Below are 23,303 nucleotides of genomic sequence, written 5' to 3'. Positions count from 1 at the left end.
ACTTCTGAGAAGGCTGTCTTTGAAGAGCACCCCTCTTCCGGTAGAAGAGAGCAGGGCTCACGATTTCTCCTTCCCTGGTGGATTGCGACAGCCACAAGGTGGAGTGGTAATTTGCACCAAGGACGCTAAGGGGAAATTTAACACCATCAAGGGCAGTGTATGTGGAAATGGTTTGGTAAGTATTCAGTACGATATTTTTCAGCCAGAAGTGGCCACTGGGCAGCAGACTTTGTATGAGATGTCTTCAGGAGGTGAAGTGTGAAGCCCTTGTTCCTCACATTCCCTTGCTGGAATTTCATGTTTTGTTTCTTCGTGCCTCCTCTCCACCCACATAATATTCCTCTTTTCATTAATTTTCATGGAAATTTAACACTTCCAAATATCTACATAAAGTGTTAAGAGCAAAATCGAAATAATAAACATTTCTGTGCAAGCGTGCGTCCGCACACTCATCCACCTCCTGCATACATATAGTGTAGCTGTTACGGAGCTATGCGCCTACTTCATGGTAAATGAGCAAACGGACACATCTTTAAGCCTTACAGAGGGTCCACAGCATCTTAGAAAATGTTGATGTCACTGAAAACGTGCTTGTCTGCTCTTTGATTTTATTTCATTTTTCATCATCCTGAGAAATGTTCCCTGCAGCCAAAATGCCAACTACTCATTTTAAATAGAAGTCTGGTTTCTTCTAAAGTTACAGAAAGAGAAAAAAGCCATAGTCTTTCTTTTCTGTTGCCTTCTTTTTTTTTTTTTTTTTGCAGTACGCGGGCCTCTCATTGCTGTGACCTCTCCCGTTGTAGAGCGCAGGCTCAGCGGCCATGGCTCACGGGCCCAGCCACTCTGCGGCATGTGGGATCTTCCCGGACCGGGGCACGAACCCGTGTGCCCTGCATCGGCAGGCGGACTCTCAACCACTGTGCCACCAGGGAAGCTCTCCGTTTCCTTCTTGAGAGCCAAGAAAAGCACGTCAAAGCCATTTCTGACCAGGATTAAATAATAGGGCCTCCCACATCCCACAGGCTCTAAACCAACAAGTTGAAGAAAGCAACCTTTTTGGAGTTTTTCTGTGTATGGGGCAAAAGTTCTTCATGCAGTTCCAATCACATTCACAAAATTGGCCACCTACTGTTTGCTGGTCCCGTTATGGCCCCAAATAAGACACAGTCCCTGTCCCCAAGTGTTCTATAATTTAATAAGAAAGGTTAGAAAGGTGAACTGACCTTATAGGACAAGTGGAATAGGACAAGCTCCATAAGAGCCGGTCTGGAAGGAGAGGGTAAAGTTATCAGTGAGCAAAAGGATGTCGATACAACATTGTGCAAGAGTCAGACAGGAAAGGAGTAAAATCAGCATTGATGGAAAAATTTGCTTAGGCTGGGAAAGCTGGTTGTTTTTCTGTTTGTTTCAGAGGGAGAGACAAAGGGATAGGTCAGTAATGGTAGTCATGCCTGTTTAAATTGGAGGAGAGAAAGGTTAAGGAAGTACCCACTTTGACCTTTGGGAATTTATGCAGAGTCTTTTGCAGAGAGGGAGTGGATGGAAATGAAGTTGGGAACAGAGACCCTTTCTTGGTCAGTGATAAAATGTTCGTTCCTGGTGTACCTTTCAGTCTTTCAACACACGCTGCGTGTGTTCAAGGGTCTACATCATCATTTGCTTTTTTAAAGATCCTTAAGAGAATAGTGATTTCATTTGTAATTACCCCCCTGCTGAGTTTTCCTCCACTGGCGTCTTTTGCTTTATGTTTGAGTTAACCTCTTCTGGATCTAGCTGTCTTTAGGTTACTGGTGTAAAGTAGATGTGAGTGGCAGGTTGTTATAGCAACTGAATGTGACAGCAGTTGAGGATACCTGTGGGGATTGATCACGAGCCTGAAGAGTCTGCAAGCTTTTCTTAGGAAATTTTACAGTCACTTAAAGACCTTTCTTGCAATTTTTATTCTGACAGTGAACCTTTTCATGAATGTTTAGATTGTCTGAAGATGTTACAAAATTACAATGAGACAGTTGTAAGATGTTCCATGATTCCCAGAGAACTGTAATGTTGTGGTTCTATTAAAGTTGTGAATAAGGAGGACTTGGCACAGAGCAGAGTGGTAATGGATTCTCTGATATAAAAGCTTTGCTGATTCCCATTGTCTGCGACCTCTTTAGTAGGCCACTCAAGGCTTCATCCTCTCCCTCAGCCATCTAGCTTCGTGCTGTTTCTTTCCTTCATACTCCTTACATGTGAGCACAGTGGTGATTCTTGGTACCAGAACAAGACATTCACTGTTGCAGCTTGGGGCTTTCCCCTCTTCCTAGCAAGCTTTGAACCGAGTTCTTCATCTGGTTAAATTCTTCTCGGACTGAGCTTAAGTGCCGCCTCCTCGGTGAGGCTTTACCTACACCCTCTTCTAGGCAGAATTCACTCCCTTTTCTGTGCTCCCTGAAGACTGGCTGAACCACTGGGATAATAAGTTGAGGGTGGTATCATGGTTGCGTGGTTGCTTTTCAGGGAGCACAGAGTACTTTTGAGGAACACACGTTTTTCTTTGTTGTTTCACATATTCCTCTTCCCCTTTTGCACAAAACAGGGCACTGTTGCATGTGCCCACACTTGCTTGTTCTGTTGGGCATGTACTATAGAACCACCCTAGGTGAAGCTGGGGCTTTCATAATGACCCCCCTCTAGGGCATCATAGAATACCCAAGTGATGTTTTGGATGATGTTAAAAGGGGCATTGTTCCTGTACTTTAAAGGACTTCAGAATGGGAGGGGAAGAGGACAGTGGGCCTTAGAACCGAACCTTCCACCCTGCTCTACTATCAGGCTGATGTGCTGTTTGGGCCCAAGTTTCTCAGTCTAGGTTTGGCAAGAAGTGTTTAATAATGCAAATGCCTCAGCCTCAGAGAGTCTAATTTGGTAGGCCTGTGGATAACTCCTAATTAAGAGAATGTGTCCAGAGCTTAGCCCTTGACCCTGTGCACAGCTGGACTGAGAAGCATTGATCCCACGGTGGCTTTCATTCCTGAGTGCACATTCAATTCCCCAGGGAAGTCTTCCAAATATCAAGGCCCGGGTCCTACCCACACCATTTAACACAGAATCTTTAACACCAAACCACTGATCTAAGCTTTCCTCCTCCTGCTTTCCACCAAGAAGCAAGATGTGGAAGGGAGCAGGGCAGCAAGGGGTGATTCTATTATGAGAAATCACAGAGGGCGCGTGTTTATTAGTTTTTACCGTAGTTATTTTTATTTTTGTTTTCTGATAAGGAAGGAGGAATGGAGGAGAACAATATGAACAGCTAGAAGGGAGTGGCAAGGCCATTTTAGGTGGAAGAATTAATATTTGCGAAGGCATGGGAATGAGCAATTTACTTTAGCTGATAGACACGTACGTGGATTGATGAGGTAGACTCTTGCATGATTGGACCTGGGGATGCGGTGGGTAGGGCAGCTCAGAGCTTAGGCCCAGGGTATGGATTTAATGTTGACGAGCACAGGAGTTACTTTGTTTCTAAGCAGGTGAGTAATTTTTTTTTTTTTTCGGTACGCGGGCCTCTCACTGCTGTGGCCTCTCCCGTTGCGGAGCACAGGCTCCGGATGCGCAGGCTCAGCGGCCATGGCTCACGGGCCCAGCCGCTCCACGGCATGAGGGATCTTCCCGGACCGGGGCACGAACCCGTGTCCCCTGCATCGGCAGGTGGACTCTCAACCACTGCGCCACCAGGGAAGCCCTGGGGAGTAATTTTATAGCTAACATTTAATTTCAATAAGATGTCTTTTTTTACCATGCTTATAGTGTGTCTTAGCTTGGGCTACAGGAAAAACAAAAAACCTTAGACTGGGTGGCTTAAACAACAGGAATTTATTTCTTACAGTTCTGAGGCTGGGAAGTCCAAGGCTAAGGTGCTCATTGATTTGGTTCCTGATAAAGTTATCTTTCTGGTCTGCAGACCACCTTTGCACCATGTCACTGTGTCCTCACATGATCGGGGTGCGGGGAGCTCTGATCTCTTCCTGTTCTTAAATAAGGACACTAATCCCATCATGGGGGCCCTGCTCCCATGACCTCACTTAAACCTGATTGTCTCCCAAAGACCCCACCTCCAAATACCATCACATTGGGAGTTAGCACTTCAACACATGAATTTTGGCGGGGACACAAGCATTCAGTTTTATAACCAGGTGGATTGAAATAAATAGTAATATGGAAGGACCTTATTCAGGACCAATTTGCGTGGTAATTATGGAATGCTGGCTGCCTCTTATTTTGCAGGTTCAATTTCATGAACCAGGGTCTAACATGGAATTTGGGCAACCTGTGCTGCTTCCCCCGTCCCTACCCCTGCTTCTCTTGACCTTGCCACTTCTCTGTCTCCCTCCTGTGCTGAATCATTCTCTTTTATCTAGGATAAATGTCTAAAAGTTGGTGCAAAGAAATAGAAGGAAAATTTAAAAGTAACAATTATGGGCACACAGTTTTAAAGATGAAAACTGCCTTAGAACAGTCTGCATTGTTTAAAATATATATTTAAAAGCAAGTCTGTGTTGGGTGTTTTTAACACTTGTATATCCTTCAAAGAATCCTAAAAAAAAATAATGTTAGAATTTTAGATCTTTAAAAATTTAAAATTGGATTTTTGCTTATATTGCTTCAGGTAATTCTATGAAGGGAAATTGTTTTCAAACTGGAAGAAATGAATAAATATCGATAATAGAAAAGAATCTAAAATCAGAAAGAATATATTTTAAATCAACATAGTTTCTTTGAAGAGGGAAGGTTTCCACATTTAATTAAATTGTATCACAAATAGTGAGAGAGCTTGCAAATTTGATCATAGGACCATGGACCAATAACGTCTGAAAAATATTGCGTTGGTAGCAATATTTATGGTAAATATTGTAGCGTTTCTGGAAGATTGGTGATAGGAAAATATTTCATTGTCAAAACTGCAGGTGAAATTGTAGGTTAATAAGTTTAATGACAACCTCTAGAAAATTCCCCAGAGTCCTTAAACAGATGTTTTATGTAGACTTAGAAAGGAAAATCACAATGAACTAGCATGAAATAAATAAATAAAATATATGTAAATAAAGTATATATATTACATAAATAAAATATACATTATATACATATATATGTAAATAAAATAAATACATGTAATTAGCCTCATTTCATTTATTGGATAGGGTTATTACAGTAATAGATTTAGGAAATTCCATAGACAATTCGTGTCTAAATTTTAACAGTGCATCTGATCCTTTTTCATGATTTCCCTATGGTCTAGATGGAAACCATTCCCACAAATATTACTAATTAATTCCCAGCTGGAAGCAGGTTTCTATTTGAGCAGGATTTCTGTACTTGGTTATGACCTGGTTGCTACTTTCATCAGTGACTTAGGTGAATCATACATGAATGCTTCTCAACTTATTCTCCTCTGGGAAAGAGAGCTAATGCACCTGACAATAGAAATCAGATTTTGATATCTATCAACGGAAACGATGGTCCGATGTTAACCAGTAAAATATAACAAAAGATTATACATTTAGAAAATGTGGCAATTAGATTAATGGGTAAGTATCAGTGCCTATCACCACCCATGCTCTGGGGTGTTTTGTCTACTTTTGTGTTATTTGTAAATTCTAAGTTGAAGCTGACTGGCCATTTGTCAGGGTTCTGGCAGAACCATTCCCTGAGTTGTGAGGGAGGTTGGATTTGATTACTTTGCTAAGGCTGGGAGTCCATTATTTTTTGAAATTACTTCGAGAAACAGTTTTATGAAACACACTATTATCTCACTTATCTGTCATAGAGCAAAATCACCCATCTCGTCTATCAAACTTGGTTTCAAATCGCTTGCTGTTGTTTGGATAAAAATAAAATCTCTCCTCAGAGGATGAGAACTGTCAACATTCAGAATGCTCAAGAGAAGGGCTGCAGGCTTAGAAGTCATTTCCAAAACAGAGAAATTCCTAATGTTTTGAACGAGGTACTGGAATCTCAGGAAAACGCCATCTGTTATTGAGTGCAATTTTGTGTTTATTTTCTAGGGTGGCAGCTTTGAATGGACAGTGGTAACTTGACTGTTTAAACTCCCCTATCCCTTTTATTTCTAATTTTACAAACTTTAAAAGTATTTTTCATTGGAAGGAGAAAACATAGAATATGACAAAATATTTATAAAGTGTTTGTAAATTATAAAGAATAATAACACAACGAATACCTGAGAATTCAGTACCCATTTTAATAACAAAGGGCACTACCATAACCTCTGACGTCCACCAGGGTATTTTCCTTAATCCATCCTTGAACGTACTCTAATTGGCCTGCAGTTTTTACTTATCATTCCCTTGTTTTTCATTATTCTTTTTACCAAATATTTATATCTTTAATGATGGCAGCATAACACTTTTATACAGTGATTTCTATGTGCCAAACACTTGCAGGTGCCATATACTCATTTAACCCTAGAACAATCTTCAGAGGTAGGTAGACCCATTGTACAGATGAGGAAATGAGGTATATAGAGGCTAAATAACTGTCCAATCATAGGAATAGTAAGTGTAGTAACCAGAATTCCAACTCAGGCAGTCTGGTTGCAGTTTTGTGTGCTCTTAACCTCCACACCACGCCACCTCTCAAGAATACATAGCATAGCTCTATCTGTGTGTTTTTTTTTAATTAATTAATTTATTTTTTGCTGCATTGGGTCTTTGTTGCTGCGCTCGGTCTTTCTCTAGTTGCGGCGAGCAGGGACTACTCTTCATTGTGGTGGCAGGCTTCTCATTGCAGTGGCTTCTCTTGTTGCAGAGCACGGGTTGTACGCCCGTGGGCTACAGTAGTTGTGGCACGTGAACTCAGCAGTTGTGGCTCACAGATTCTAGAGTGCAGTCTCTATAGTTGTGGTGCACGGGCTTAGTTGCTCCGTGGCATGTGGGATCCTCCCAGACCAGGGCTCGAACCTGTGTCCCCTGCATTGGCAGGTGGATTCTTAACCACTGCACCACCAGGAAAGTCCCTATTTGTGTTTTTTAAATGTTGTGTAAGTGAGATACAGCTGTACATATTCTGGAATTGGTGTTTTTCAATCACCGCTCTTCCCAAGTTTCATCTGTTTTGTTCTGTGGAGCTGTAGCTCATTCATTTTCATTGCTGTGGAGTATTATTTCACATTGTGAATGTATTTCTCCATTCTGCTTTCACTGGACATTTGGGCTGTTTCTATTATTTTCTGTGATAAACAGTGCTGATATAATGTTTTTGATACCAGCTTGTGAGTATGTGCCAGAGATATCTAGGGTCTGTACCTTGGAGTGTAATGGGTAATTATTGTGCTATGTACACCTTCAGTGTTCCTAGGTAATACCAGGTGTTTCCCAAAGTGATTGTGCCATATTGTATACCTTCTAACAGTATGTAAGTTCTCTCTCTCTCCAGTGGTTAATATTTCCAAGAATTAATATTAAAAATAAACTTTAAAATTTTTGCCAGTGTGTATAGAGTGGTTCACAGTGATAGAGAAAAGAATGAATGGGAGAGAGGGGGGCCGGAGGTGAATTTCCATTTCTCTGATTACTAATGAATTTGAGTATGTTTTCTTTTTTCTCTCCCCCCCACCCCCTTTGGGTTTCCCCTTCTGTAAAGTACCTGTTCAAATCTTTCTTCACTTCTTTTTTCTGTTTTTTTTTTGGGGGGGGGGTTCATTTTGTTATTGATTTCTACTAATGCTTTGTCAATTAATACAAATGGGCAATATCTTTTTTATTTTGTGGCTTGTGTTTTCACTCTCTTCATAGTGTTTTTGATAAACAGAATTACTTGATTAAATTTATAAATTACTTTAGAATATCTGCATTTTTGTATATGTTTATTTATTAAATACTTCCCCTCCACCTTTGATAAAAGGATACTTTCCTATATTATTTTCTGAACATTACCTAGTTTTGTGTTTCACATTTCCATCTTTAACTTACCTGGGATCAATTTTTTTTTTTTGCGGTATGCGGGCCTCTCACTCTTGTGGCCTCTCCCATTGCGGAGCACAGGCTCTGGACGCGCAGGCTCAGCGGCCATGGCTCACGGGCCCAGCCACTCCGCGGCATGTGGGATCCTCCCGGACCGGGGCACAAACCCGCGTCCCCTGCATCGGCAGGCAGACTCTCAACCACTGCGCCACCAGGGAAGCCCTACCTGGGATCAATTTTTATGTGTCCTTTGAGGTAGGGTCCAATTCCTTTTTTTTCTGTAAGGATAATCAATTTTTGAGGGACCATTTATTGAAAAATGTATCTTTCCTCATTATTCTACAATGCCAGTTCTGTCATAAATCAAGTTTTCATATATTTTTTGGTCTGTTACTGAGTCACATTTTTTTGTTTCATTGCTCAGCTTGTCTATTCCTGGGTTAATACCACACTGTATTGTTAACATTTTATAACAAGTCTTGATATCTGTTAATGCTAGCCCTACTTCCATTTGTTTTTTTTTTCTGGAGTCTCGGCCACTCTTGTTCTTTGCTCTTCTATATAAATTTTAGAATTAGTCTGTCAGGGTCACCCAAAAGCCTATGGGAATTTTGATTGGAATTTTATGAATCCATAGATCATTCAGGGGAGAACTGACATCTTCAAAAAGTCTTCCACCACGTGAAAAAAATATCCTCTTTTTTGGGTGTTTTGATGACTTTCTAATATGTCTTTAAGTTTGCCTCTGCCCAATTCTGTCTCTTCTCTTTCTGAAACTCTAATAGACATGTTAGATTTACTTTCTCGCTGTTTTCTACATCTGTTAACTTTCCTTTCCTATTTTCTATCTCTGTTATGCATTCTGGATAATTTCTTTAGATCTGCATTATAGTTTGCTAATTTTTCTTTTCTGTTGCTTCTATATACCATGTACCCATTTATTATTTGCTTTTAATTAGTTTTCCTTATTAAAGGTTATCTATATTCTTTAAAAAATACAGTTATTTATTTATAGTCTCTTGTTCTTTAATCTTAATTTTAATCCTTTTTTTTATTTCTTTAAGGACACCAAACATAGTTGTTTTATATTCTAGTTATGACCATTTTAGTATTCTAGAGTCTGTTGTTTTTGCTGGCTTGTACTCATTGAGTCCATTTTATTCTCCTGTGTTCGTGATTTCTGATAGAAATTTCTGGTGTCTTGGTACTTTCTTGGAATTCTTTTGAGACCTTCATTTAAAACTGGTTTCTCTAGGGCGGACTTGTATTTACTCTTAGACACTCAGGGAAATTTATTAACCCATACCTACTTCAAACTAATTATTTGGGTTGAAGTCTTTGGGACAGCCCAGGGAGCAAACTTATGTAAAGGCTAGCTTATAGCCAAATATCCAGGAAAGATTTTTTTCCTTCTTTCACTTGGTACCAATATCCAAGACAGATATTTTTCCTGTAGATGCATGAATGGAGTCTTTGAGACTTAGCCTCTGTTTTTCCCTGAGTTCTCTTTAGACAATACACCAGAAATGTTTACATGTAAATACTCCCTCACTGCATCTTGTCTAACTCTCCCACGTGCAAAATTCTGTGACTCACAGTGGCACATACAAGTGAGACACCTTAAAGTTTAAGCTTCATTAGTTTCATGATAAATCCATCTCTGCTTAAGAGTGAATGTTCATTATTTTATCATATCAAGGACACTGGAGCTTTACGAATAAATATTTTTATTTTATAAAGTAGTTTATAGCCTCATATACTCTGTAAGGTACTGTCTTCTCACTTTTACAGTTGAGGAAAAGAAAGCTTGGCGCTGTTACGTGGCTTGCCCAGAGTTATAAAGTTAATAAGTGTTGAATCTGTTTGTTTTTTTTTTAATTTTTATTTTGGTCCAGTTCAGTTTCCACTTTACAGTGCGAATCCTCTGTTTAATGAAAATAGATGCCTTAGATGCCTTTTTTTTTTTTTTTTGCGGTACGCAGGCCTCTCACTGTTATGGTCTCTCCCGTTGCGGAGCACAGGCTCCGGACGCACAGGCCCAGCGGCCATGGCTCACGGGCCCAGCCGCTCCGCGGTATGTGGGATCTTCCCGGACCGGGACACGAACCCGTGTCCCCTGCATCGGCAGGCGGACTCTCAACCACTGCGCCACCAGGGAATCCCTTAGATGCCTTTTTAAAACCTTTATTGTGTTCTAAGAAAGTAACAGGAAGAAGGTGCCTTTAATATTCTTACTTAATTAAATCTTCACAACAACCCCATGTAGTGTAAATTAGTCTTCCTGTTTTACAGATGAAGAAATTGAGTCTAAGCGACATTAAGTCATAGGTAGATCATATATTTAGCAGGTGGGAGAACGAGACTTCGACTCCAGGTTACTTTAAATCCTACTTCTGTCACCTCCTCTTGGTAGCTTCCCTCATCACCGTCATTCCCCTCCTGCACCACTTATTCCTATTATTCCCTTCATAACAGTTGTATCTCTCAGCAATAATTCACGTGTTTATTTACTTATTTACTATCTGTTTTCTGTACCAGGGTCATAAGGTCAACAAGAGGAGGGACCCTGAGCATTTTGTTTACTTCTCTACAACCAGCAATTCATTGTACTTCTGTGCAGTACATAGTAAGCATTGAATATAAATACTGAATGTCTAAGAGTCTGATTCTGAAACTCACTTTATTTTTCCTAAATATACCGCCCCCCCTTTCTTAAAAGCCCTTACTGAATGGGGTTTTTCTTGTTACCATGGACTTATGGCCAAGTCTCAAAGCTGAAGACCACAAACACACCAAGGATCACACATTCTAAGTTTGGAGAGCTGCCAGAGGTTAAGATCAGACACCTCTTGGGAGGGCTACGATCAGAAAATTATTCTACCCAGCCCTTCTCTCCATTCCTGTAAATTGAAAGAAAGGGAGGGTAGAAGAGAAGATGTTGCTTTGTTCAGAGTACAATGTTAGTGAAGAAAGTCTCATTGCTTCTCTCTTTCTCTAGCTGCTACTAGGGGGAAAGGGAGAGGGCTCAGAGAGAATAGTCCTGCAAGTTGGGCGTGTCTGCACAAAGGCCCGGCAGACAACCCCCATTAGGGCATACACTTAGCTCATGGACTTGGCTGCCAGGCCATCCAGTAGAAGAAACAAAATTGTGAAGAGATGACTTGGTAGGGGACTGCCAGGCAAAATGGGGGCAAACGTTGGGATCCCCGCAAGTTCTTGGTTCCCTAAAATTTTAAAAGATTGATCACACTCAGGCTCTCAGAAACAGGTAGTTAATTATTTTTTTGGTGGAGCAAGTGCAGTCTTGTTAGTATCATCACGATGATATATCCTGGGTGTGCTGGAGGCAAATAACAACAGCAAACCCCGGACATTAGAAGACTGCAGGTTGATGCAACTTCCAACCTGCCATCAGGTGGGCGAGAAGACTACATCTCTGTCGGGATGGTTAATGCAGAGGGAGCAGTGTGGGCTACGCCCTGGTCAGTGGAGCAGACTGAAGCTACCATTGGTCCAAGATGAAGCGCTCAGCCTGCCCTGTGGCTAGCCAAGGCCAGTTCTGCTGCCAGCCTCATCTGATCAATTGGTGATTTCCAGAGTTCTGAAAAATAATGATTTTTGACAATTTAGCCAGTGTTCTCATTGCTTCTATGAAGGAGCAGTTTTTCAGAGGTTCTGATTCTGCCTTTGCCACTGTTGGCACAGGAATGGGAATGCAGAGTGAGAAGTACCTTTTGATACCTTTTTTGATAAGTAGAAGTTTTTAATTTTGATGATTTCCTGTTTGTCAACTTCTCCTTGTATGGCTAGAACTTTCTGTATCCTATCTAAAAAAAAAAATCATTGTCTACTCCAAGGTCATATTTTCTTCCAGAAACTTAAATAGTTTTACCTTCTAGGTTTGTATCTGTAATCCCTCTTAAAGCATTGTTTGTATACAGTGTGTGATAGGGATCAACTTAAATTTTTTTCCAGTATGAATAACCATTTGTTGAAAGGATACTCTTTTCCCCATTGATATGTTTCAGTGCCGCTTTTGAAGTCATACATGTGTGGCTCTATTTCTGGAATCTCTATTCTTTTCCATTGATCTAATTGTCAGTTCTTTCTTTGATGTCACATGCTCTTGATTTGTCTTTATAGTAGGTTTTAAATTGGGTAGAGCAAGTCCTTCAACTTTTTCTTCTTTTTCAAGATTTTTGACTACTTTATGTATTATTTTCATTTCTAATATATACATTTTAATATCAGCTGGGTTTTGACAGGGGTTGTGTTGAATCCATGTGTCATTTTGGGAAGATGTGACATGTTAACAGTATTGAGTCTTTCAATATGCAAATATTTATATATTTATTAACAACTTCTTTAATTTCTCTCAGTAAAGTTTTGTAGTTTTCAGTATAAGGTCTTATACATATTCTCTTAGATTTATACCTAATAGTTCACTTTTTTGAATGTCATTTTTGATGGTATTTTAAAATTTTCAGTTTGGAATTGCTTATGTATAGAAATACAGTTGATTTTTGTATATGGCTTCTGGACACTATGACTGCAAACTCACATGTTAATTCTGATAGATTACTTGCGATTTTACATGATTTTACACAGTCATGCCATCTGCAGATTAAAAGTTTTACTTTTTCCTTCCCAATACATATATTTTTTTCCTAATTATTTTTCTCTTTTACTATACTGGCTAGGACTTCTAGTACAATGTTGAATAGAAGTGGTGAGACTAGACATATTTTGTTTCAGTATTAGGGGGAAAATGTTATGTATGTATGATGTTACTTATATATTTTTCAGACATACCTTTTATCAGATTGAAGACTTGTTTTCTCTTTCTAGCTTGTTGTAAGTTTTAGTCATGATTTCGTTTTTCGTAAGTAGCCCTGCAGGATGTGCATGAAGCATGAGGATCTGGGTAGTGATGAGTTAGTTGCTAGGGGGGCAGGGAAAATGCAAAGAACATGTACACTTGCTGGCCAAGCTGGATGGGATGGACGAAAGCCATACAGTGATAATGGAAATAAGTTGGGCTGAGGTGAAGACACCTGATTTCTATTCCCAGCTCTACCACCAACTAGCTATTTGACCTTAAATAAGGTACTTTGCCCTCTACCTTGGACCCAGAGATACAGCTGACAGCCAAGTTGATTTCAGAGAAAGTCTGGTAGAGTTGCGAATGTGACTAAAAGATTTGAAAAGTAAGAAATGTGAGAAGAGATTGATGAGCCTGGACTTCCTTTGTCTGCTAAAGAGAAGGCTGAGATGTCCGTTGATTTGTTACTGATCCTGGTTTACTGCACAAGACAAACATTCACCAGCTCCCTAGTCTCTGGGCGCTTTGACGTCTCTTTTCTTCAATACCACATGTTCCTGGGTTCTTTAGCTTTATTGTAAGTCTTGAGATCAGGGAGTGGTTTATTCCCTAACCTTACTTTTAAGTAATCCCTTTATGGAGGTCTCTTCATCTGAACCATCTGAGGTGAGTTCTCTTTTTTGCCAGGACCCTTCTCTCACTGATACAAGTGGAGAAGACACATGCCCTTGAGCCTCTCTGTAAACCTAGCCATCATGCCTAGGGCTGGTCTCAAAGTAGACAGTAGGTCTCTGCCTCTAACCCCACCCCCACCCCATCTATATTTACAATATTCTGGATTGTAGCTTAGGAAAATTATTTTAACTACTTTGAATATAATTTGACTCCATTTCTTTGGATCATGACAGTTTTTGCATTTCCGTGAGTCTCTTTAGAGACTGTACATACCCTTATGAGGGAAATATCCTAAACTGTTTTCAGTTGACAAAACTGTTGGGTTATCTGTTCAGTGGCATTACCAGTTGAACAAGATTGCGGTGGAAGCAGCAAAGATGCCAGGGTGACGGGAAGTTGAAGGAGGTCGGGAAGTGTCCTAGCATGGAAATGGGGAGGGGGGCTGTAAAGACAAGCATTTCCTGTTGCTAGTTTTACTGGGAACAACCCTCTGGAAATCTAAATTCTTTCCCCTAAATTCTGTGGATTCCCAAAGGGCTTATGTTCTTAAAGTTATTTCTGTTCGCAGGCTCATGCTTTTTCTAAATTTGTTCAATTTCGGATTATCTTTCTATCCCAGTAGGCAGTCGATTCTATATTCATTGACCTAGATGTAAAATTCAGCCCCTTCTTCAGTTTTCACATTCATAAAACCTCACTGCGTTTAAGCCAGGAGTAGACTTCCCTGAAGATATAAGAGCGGGTGGGAAATACGGCAGAGGTAAAGGACGTAATTCCATGACAGCAATACAACTTCCAAGTGGACATTAGACTGTGTTCTTAAAATGTCCTTCTGCCCCTGCCCACCACACCAGAGCATCTCATGGGTCACTTCAAGCCACTGCATGCCCAGTCCTTGTACCATCTTGTCCATCCTTCCTGCCCTCTCCTACTTTGCCTTCCCTTCTCTTCCCTCCTTTTCCCTTTCAGAGGGAATGCAGATTGATGGAGCCTTTGGAACCAGACATCTGGGCTCCAGTCTTGGCCTCATTACTTCTGAGCTGTACGGCTTATATAAGTTCCTTAACCTTTCTAATGTCAGTTGTTCCATCAGTAAAATGGACATAATAAAATGACCCATTTCGTAAGTCTGTCAGGAGCATTAGAGGTGTTTAGTGGATGCCGTGGGTGGCTGCCACATGCCTTCTCAGGACCGAGGTGCTTATTTTTCCAGCTTCAAGGAGTATTGGCTGTTGATGGTTGCCAGGCATTGCCCCAGCATAAAAGAATCTCTTGCCCGTGTTATGCCCTTCCAGGGGGCTGCCCACAACCAAAGACTGCTTGATGTGGAGGTTCAAAGTCTTGTCTCTGCCTGAAATTGGGACAACTCGGAAGGGCCATTCTGGCTCCAGAACTTTATGTGAGATCAGCTGAGGTTTCTGTTGTAATCGCGTCACAGTTCAGCTTCTTATTTTGCCAGACCTGCTGCCCTCCCTCCCCCACACGCTGTCCAGTGAACTTGGTAACATCGGTTTCCAGCTTAAGAGAAAATGGTTAAAATAATGTCCAATGCATACTAGGTGTCCAATAGATTATTATTATTGTTGTCTGGAGAGTAAGATCATGTATTTTATGAGATTTTCCAGAATATTCCAGACATATGTGAAGCTGCACAACAAATTCTGATTAATAGTTTGACCCATGAGTAGTGAGAATGAAATTATCCCCGATGTTGATGATGGAAAAAGGGGTCTTGTTTGATTTTTTACAATGTTATTTTATTAGAGCATATTCTAATTAGCCTGCTCCAATAAAAGCAGCACCTTGTTTCTTAGTAACTGACTCTTACCTGATACTCTTGGGTGCTGTAATTTTGTTGTCTCTGTAGAGTTGATTAATTATCCACAACTGATAGAGGTGCTGGAAGTTTATATCCCCATAAAGTTAGAGGTTAACCTGTGAAAAGCTGATGTGTCACGATTTTATAGATCAAAGAAAAGTGAATGCCACAGGGGCTAAGGTCTTACTAACCTGCGGAAAGTTAACTACTGCTACAGCAGATTCAGCGGTCTGTTTAGGCGTTTCCTTTCTATAATAAATAGTCAATTTGTCATACACAATTTCTTATACACACTTTGATTTTGCATTTTTCTCCCCTGTTGGTTACCTCATTAATGAGTTAAATAAAACTTTGTCGGACGCTCACCATTTGTGTGAGAATGTTGTTTTTGACAGTGGTTTTTCCATAAGGATGTGTTTCTGTTTAAGTATTATTAGTTTCTGAAGGGTAGAATTATGATAGGAAGGTACCCAAAGTTTCACGGGGGCAATTGGAAGAGAGAAGTCCACATTTTGAAGTTAGCCAAACCCTGTCATAGTAAATCCAAATTGTGGGCCTAGCTTTGAAATGTGTGTATTTGCTATGAAAGATGTCTATTTGCTGGGGTTGCCATAACAAAGTACCACATACTGAGTGTCTTACCAATAGAAATTTATTGTCTCACAGTTCTGGAGGCTGGAGGTTTAAGATCAAGGTGCTGGCCTGTGGGAGGGGCTTCTGAGGCTGTGAGGGAGAATCTGGTCCAGGCCTCTCTCCTCTAGCTACTGTGGTTTGCTGGCAATCCTTGGCCTTCCTTGGCTTGTAGACACGTCACCCTGATCTCTGCCTTTATTTTCACATGGCGTTCTCCTTATGTGTGTGTCTATCCAAATCTTCCCTTTCATAAGGACACAAGTCATATTGGATTGGGGCCCACTCTAAGGCCCTCATTTTAACTTGATTATCTCTGTAAAGACTTTATCGCCAAATAAGGTCACATTCTGATATACTGGGGATTAGGACTTCATCAGATGAATTTTGGTGGGGGGAACACAATTCAACTCCAAACAGTTTGATTACTTCTTCTCCATTCCCAAGGCTTACTTTTCCCCTCAACTGATACCTTAAGGAGAAGAATATCATTAGCTCCTGAGAGGATCCCAGTAAAAGACATCTTGCCTCATTTAAAAATGAGGTTTATTACCACATCCCACGCCAACCCCATGCCAGCATTGCTTTAGGAATGTGCTGATAATGAATTAGAATTGGGAAATAAATCCCAACAGTGGGTTCACAAGTTCTCAGGAGCATTTAGCAGTCTGCTTTACAGATTAACCAAACAAAATGCCTTTTTGGTATTGCGTTCATTTACATGAATATAATGAAATAATTCCAATGTCATTTGGATTGCATTTTTCAAAAATATGTTGGTAAATTTGTCTGAGGGGAGAGTGTGGTGCTGCTTCATTTTGCTCTAGGCAGTTAGGCAAGTCGGGGAAGAAGAATGATTCCTCTGGCAACTGTGGAATTATTTACCGTGATTGGAGAAGGATCTCGTGTTTGAATAACCCCTTTGAACTGCCTGACATGTAATGGAGGCTTGTTAAATGTTTACTGAATGAAGAGTCCAGGGAACCTGGAGTATTTGAGAGCAATTGAATAAAAAGCACATATTTATTCAGAGATTTCCCACATACCTAGCTTTGGGGGCAGCCAGTATGTGTGAGAGAATAAGAATAACCGTGATTATTTATTGTGCTTGCCATGTGCCAGACATCCTGCACACGTTTAAAAAATGTGATCCTAGCTACTCTCTGAGTTGGATAGTAGTATTCTTATTTGAAATAGAAGGAAACGGAGGCTAAGAGAGGTCAAGCAACTTGACTACATAGCTGGTGATGGGTAAGGTAGGGTGTGTTCTCAACCTGTGCGATCTAATGCCTCCCAAATTGACCTCTCTCTAGAAGCTTACGTTCTTCTTGTGGAGATAAGACACTTATAATTGAGGCAGCTACAAAATTAGGATCGTAAGAGGCTAATTGTATCATATGTCTCTCTTGCCATGTAAGTATGTGCTGTCACCATTTCATACAAGTGTGGGGTTGTGTAATGGTTAAGTATGTATAATCTGGAGTAAGATGCCTGGATTCAAATCTCACTTGGACCTCTTCCCATCTGTGTGATCTTGGACACATAGCTTAACCGTTTTGTGCTATAATTCTTTTAATTGTAAATTAGGGGATCATAAATGTACCTACCTCATTGTGAGGGATACATAAGAAATGTAAAATGAAACAGTGCCTGGCAAAATGTATTTACTGCTAGAGGCTTCACAAAGCCAGCAATTTATATATGCTTTATTCATTTATGTATCTTAAACATCTAGAACAGTGCTTGGTATGAAATAGATGGTCAGTAGTAAGTACATTGTTGAATGAATAAATATATTTCAGTATATAAATGCCAGGGCTTAGTCACATTAGCAGACATAATGAAGTGGTCAGATGCTTGTACATCTATGTAGAACAGTGGTTCTATGTAGAACCGTGGTTCTATGTAGTCCACGGTTCATGCTGGAAATACCTGGAAGGCCTTTAAATCGACTGATTCTCAAGCCCCACTGCAGGCAGAGGTTGAACACTGCTGTTGGAGAATCACTGTGAAAGTAACAGCTACAAATGTGGACTAATACAGGTAGAACATGTTGAAGAGTCAATGCCAGTGGTGATTTTCTGAATGACTTTTGACCCTTAGGAAACTAAAGCCAACCTTTGTTTCAATGATAATTATATTCCTGAAAATGTCAATATACGTTAAGATCGTCAAAAAATACTCTGTGTTCATATGTAAAATGAATTAAGATTTAGGCTCAAAAAATTACACAAGGTTTGTTCCTCTACATAAATCTATGGTGGGATATTTGGAATTTGTGTGGGGCGTGAGACAATTTTTTATTGAGTAGATTCTCCTTAGCGTGGCAGGCAGCTTGTCTCGGTCAACCTAGAAGCATTGTGGGCTGCTCTGAATATAGGCAAAGTTAGTGCCAATGAATCGGGGGGAAAACACCAACATGCACCCTAAGTAAGATCTTGCTTGAGGTACTTGGGGAGTTAAACCAAGGTACAGAGTAACTTTGGAGGCAGCTGGTTCCTTTTCTGGGACAAGGAGATGAGTTCACCAATCTTTAAGGTGAAAGTTGCTTGTGTTAGGAGACTTCGTGGCTTAGTGGACCTCCTGACTCGCTGGAGTGTCTCCTCCCAGCAGGTGGGGTCCTCATTCCATTCCCACAGGCAGCAGCCCTGGGAGAGGGAGTTGGCAAGATGGAGATGGATTGATTACGGGAGCCATGTCAACCTGGAATAAGAGGAGAGCCAAACTGAATTGAGGGAAATTTGCAAAATGGATAATTAGAGAGTATCCTGGCTAAATAACCACTTACGTATGTGTTTTCCCATAAAAGAAAAAAAGTTTTCTCTTTATGAAGAGTACATGCTGCGTGTTTCTTTTGATAAATACATTACCAAAATATTAACAGTATCATATGCCCTTTACAAATGTTGTAGCAAACGATTCCATTTTAATGTTGATCCCAAAGCCGTTTTGAGTTCTTTCAGGCTTCTCAACACTGGATCCTACCTCTCTTTGCCTTTATCTTTAAAGTGCTGCTTTGAGGGATTTCTGGCTCTCTCGGGAAAGAACTGAGATGCAAGGCCTGGGATATAATTCAAATCATCCTAATCAGATTTCTCAACCCTTGATCTAATCAGCAAGCTGTTTTGCTTAGCTTCTTGGTCAAGTTCACTCATTAACTCAGAAAGCATTCATTGAATATACGCTGTGTCTACCCCTGGGCTAGAACATAATAAGATTAGTAGATGAATTGAGCCCTGTCCTTTAAGAGTTTATAGTCTTACTGAATGAAGTGAAGGTAATAATAGAATGCTATTTAAAATGTATGACGGCTTTCGTACTTTAAATATGTTCAAGGTCTCTCATGGCAGGTAATTGACATTAACTCTGACTTTGTGCACCTGAAACTCCGTTTTAGAACATTTTCTTTTAATGTCTATTTCACCGTTATTATTATGCTTCTCTTTTTCAAAGACTTTTTTTTTTCTGCCATTATAGTCATCCTCCGACAAAGTGTTGTAAAATTAATAGAAGGAATCATTGGCATTTCACGGTTTTACTGACTGTGGGTTCGGGAGGATTCTGAGCAGGAGGAAAGAACGAGAAGTTGACACCCCATTGATTTTTTTATTGGAACACATTGCAGCATAACCACCACTCCAACACGCATCGAATTCTACCAGACTCGTAAATGTCGTCTTTTGCAGCCAAGATGAATCCAAATAGAAAAATAACTTGTACTAATTTTATTTGAGGTCTGAGAAATAATGAAATTGCTTTCTTATTTTGGAACAAAATGTGTATACGTGTATGAATTATTGGGAAAAAAAGAGTTCTCTCCCACGGTTATTTAGAAGAATGGAACGCTATGATCAGAAGTTACGTCCCACCCCCTGTAGTACCTCTATGTATTTTTCCTTTTCTCTTTCTTTTTTTTTTTTTTAACATCTTTATTGGAGTATAATTGCTTTACAATGGTGTGTTAGTTTCTGCTTTATAACAAAGTGAATCAGTTATACATATACATATGTTTCAATATCTCTTCCCTCTTTTGTCTCCCTCCCTCCCACCCTCCCTATCCCACCCCTCTAGGTGGTCACAAAGCACCGAGCTGATCTCCCTGGGCTATGCGGCTGCTTCCCACTAGCTATCTATTTTACGTTTGGTAGTGTATATATGTCCCTGCCACTGTCTCACTTTGTCACAGCTTACCATTCCCCCTCCCCGTATCCTCGAGTCCATTCTCTAGTAGGTCTGTGTCTTTATTCCCATCTTACCCCTAGGTTCTTCATGACCTTTTTTTTTTTCTTAGATTCCATATATATGTGTTCTCTTTCTCATGTAATGTCCTTTCGTTAGGCCCATTTACAGTTACAAACTGGCAGCCACTTTGATGTTTCTTATTTATTTCCCCCCAATTAATGTTTCTATGTGTGGTAGATATACAATTTTCTTCTATTAATGTTACAAAAAACCAGCCTTAAATTTGCATCCACAATGAGGAATAAATAATCAACAAAAGCCCTTACTTAATCATTTCTATTCACAGGCTGGGAGAGAGTATGATTTGACTGTAATTTCATTGCAGGGCTTATCCGGGGTTAAATGTTAGTATGTCTCTTATCTTATAGCCACATTGCTCTTCTAGAGACACATATATCCCTTGCATCCTAATTTGATTCTTTGAGCAATTTGCTGGCAGTCCTCATTAGCAAGAGTAATCAGGTTTTGGTGGTCAGTCTCCAACTTCTGATGAGTTAAACTCATTTTTCCTGTGGTTTCTACTGTGACAACAGAATTTTATTTCCTCTCCTCTTTCTTTTTTCTGATCACAGCTCTCTGTGGCTGTTCATGAAAAACTGAAGGATTTATGTTTCTCTCATTCACCTAAGATTTAGGAATTCTTCAGCTGTTCTAAGCCTTGTGCTTAGGCACCATTTGGTATTTTTTTTTTGCTAGAACACTTAAATTTAGGTTGTGGTGTCTGTTAGGAAATCAAAAGTGAAACCTGTAGATTCAGACTGCACAGAGATCTGGCTTTCTTGTGATAAAAACTGTGGCTCAGAATCACGGTACAGGATCCTTCAAAGCCAGAGAAAAGTACTAATGAAAAATGCTAAAGACGTTCTTTGAACTCAGGTGGAGAAAAAAATGCCCCGGGGGGTGAAGGCTCACCGTATAAGAATCTTCCGGTGTTCTTTCCTTTGGCTCAAGAAAATGGAATATATTTTGGAGTGAAGGGCGAAAATTGATGTTGTTAATTATTTGCCTTGATCAAAGTGGGGGAAAAAAATATGGTGTCATCAGACTGTCTTCATTAAAGGCCTACATAGCCTGTGATGACTCTTTGTGGGATTATATAAAACAAGTACATTGCCTTGCTGCCCAGTACTGGGAGCTTCTGAATATAGGCTACTGGCAAGCTTGATATGATCACTTCCAACTACTGAAGGACCTATCCAGTGTTTCTGGGACCTCCTGTGTAGAGAAAGAGAGGAAAAAAGAAGAAGGAGAAGGAGGAGAAGAAGAATCTTCCAGTGTTCTTTCCTTATGGCTCAACAAAATGGAATATACATTGGACTGAGGGGCAGAAGGAGAAGGAGAAGGAGAAGAAGAAAGAAGAAGCGAAGGGGAAGGGGACGAGGAAGGGGAAGAAGGCTGGACACTTGCTGAACTCTCAGACACACTTGATCCTTGATTACTGGCTATACATCCTGGGATTCTCTTCTGGGTTCTACCCAGACTTCCCTTGGGTTTTGGTTCTGCTGTTCATCTTGTTCACCTTTACAAATTGCACCAATGGGTGGAATTTGTAGACATCAGTGAACAGTACAGGGAGATCATCTGTCTTCTAGAGTCCAACAAAGCTTGGATTCTGCTGGGTTATGATGGGATTCACCATACATTTGGCCATCACTGCCTGCCTCTCCCCATCTCACTGTCTGTGTGTAGCCTTGTTCCTCTGTATGAGCATCTGGGCCTCCCTGGGGACTTGGTGCTTCTGCAGGTGTAGTGTCAGAGATGGCAGGTTCTTACTGCAGTGTGTACCTCCTATGAGACAGGCTGCAGAGAGCTAATGCAAGTGAAGTAGGTAATGAAGTGGCCGGTGCTTTCCTTCAGGCTCCCCCCCCTTGATAGGCCTGGGGTAGTTAGTGGCCCCTGTCTTGCTCTGTCAACCTAAATAAAGAAGTAAACTGAAGCAAGCTCAAATGACCAGAAATTGAGTTTATATGGGAATAGCAGTGCAATGTGGGACACGCAACCTATAGTAAGCTATGGGCGAATCTGCTGATAGTTTCGGACGAACTGTTCTTATGGTCAAAGAGAGCAAAGAGGGGAGGGTCCAGCCAGAATCCAAGCAGCAAGTTCATTGGTTTGAGGATGGGGAGAGACTCTTGGCGAATGTTCATGGTTTGAGGGATAAGTTTCTGTCTCCTGTAGATCAGGCATTTACTGGAAATCAATCTCTTAGTTCTTACGTTTCGTTTGCCTGAGGGCACATGTGTGAGACTCTCCATTTCATATCCTCTGGTTCCGTTTTAGATTAAAATCTTTTTGCACTCCCGTAGAGCAGCGTGAAGACTTTAGCGACAGAAGGAAGCACCTGGGAAGCATGTGTAAGCGCAGATTGCTGCCCCCCACACCCGGCTCAGACCCACTCGGGACTCAGAGCTGCAGCATCACAAAGGCTCGCCTGATTCTCGTTCAGGTCATTCTCAGAGCACATGTGGACCCTCCCGGAGAGGAACGCTTCTCTCCCGTCCAGGGAGCCACTTAGTTAATCCACAAATCAGCACTCCCGTTTAAACTTGAGACCATTGTCTGACTTTTTTTTTTTGGTGGTATGCGGGCCACTGCTGTGGCCTCTCTCCCGCTGCGGAGCACAGGCTCCAGACGCGCAGGCTCAGCGGCCACGGCTCACGGGCCCAACCGCTCTGCAGCACATGGGATCTTCCCGGACCGGGGCACGAACCCGCGTCCCCTGCATCGGCAGGCGGACTCTCAACCTCTGCGCCACCAGGGAACCCCTGCCGACATTTCTGGTGGAGCTTTTCAGAAGTTGGGCTTCTGTTATTCCTGATGGTACCACAAGCTCTCCGTGGGTGATCCCTGCTTCCCTCCTTTATCTTGCTGTCCTCACTTTCTCCACTAGGCTCTTATCTCCTCCCTTCCCCTTGCTCAGCAACAGTCATGTCTGCTTTGCTAAAGCAGCTCCTCTGATTTCTTACCTTTGCAGACCAGTGTCAGGCCTGACTTTCTCAACCTCCCCTGATTCATTCGCTCCTTTCTGACCCAAATTCTGTTACGTTACACTCAACAAACCTAAAATCCAACCAACGTGTTTTGGATTTTTCTTACCACGGACCTTGGTAAGATATTGGTCTTTCAGCGTGTGCGATTTCGAGGATGCAAATCGGTC

The 23,303-nt window shown here is 41.0% G+C and overlaps 1 protein-coding gene across 3 annotated transcripts in view; it reads left to right on the top strand.

Annotated features, from left to right (window-relative positions):
• DGKI (diacylglycerol kinase iota) overlaps positions 1-23,303 on the top strand; it is a 450,344-nt gene that overhangs the window by 136,715 nt on the left and 290,326 nt on the right. The window lies entirely within an intron of this gene.

Source organism: Pseudorca crassidens, chromosome 8, assembly GCF_039906515.1.
Source record: "Pseudorca crassidens isolate mPseCra1 chromosome 8, mPseCra1.hap1, whole genome shotgun sequence".
Classification (NCBI taxonomy): domain Eukaryota; kingdom Metazoa; phylum Chordata; class Mammalia; order Artiodactyla; family Delphinidae; genus Pseudorca; species Pseudorca crassidens.
This window is presented reverse-complemented; position numbering and strand designations above follow the sequence as displayed.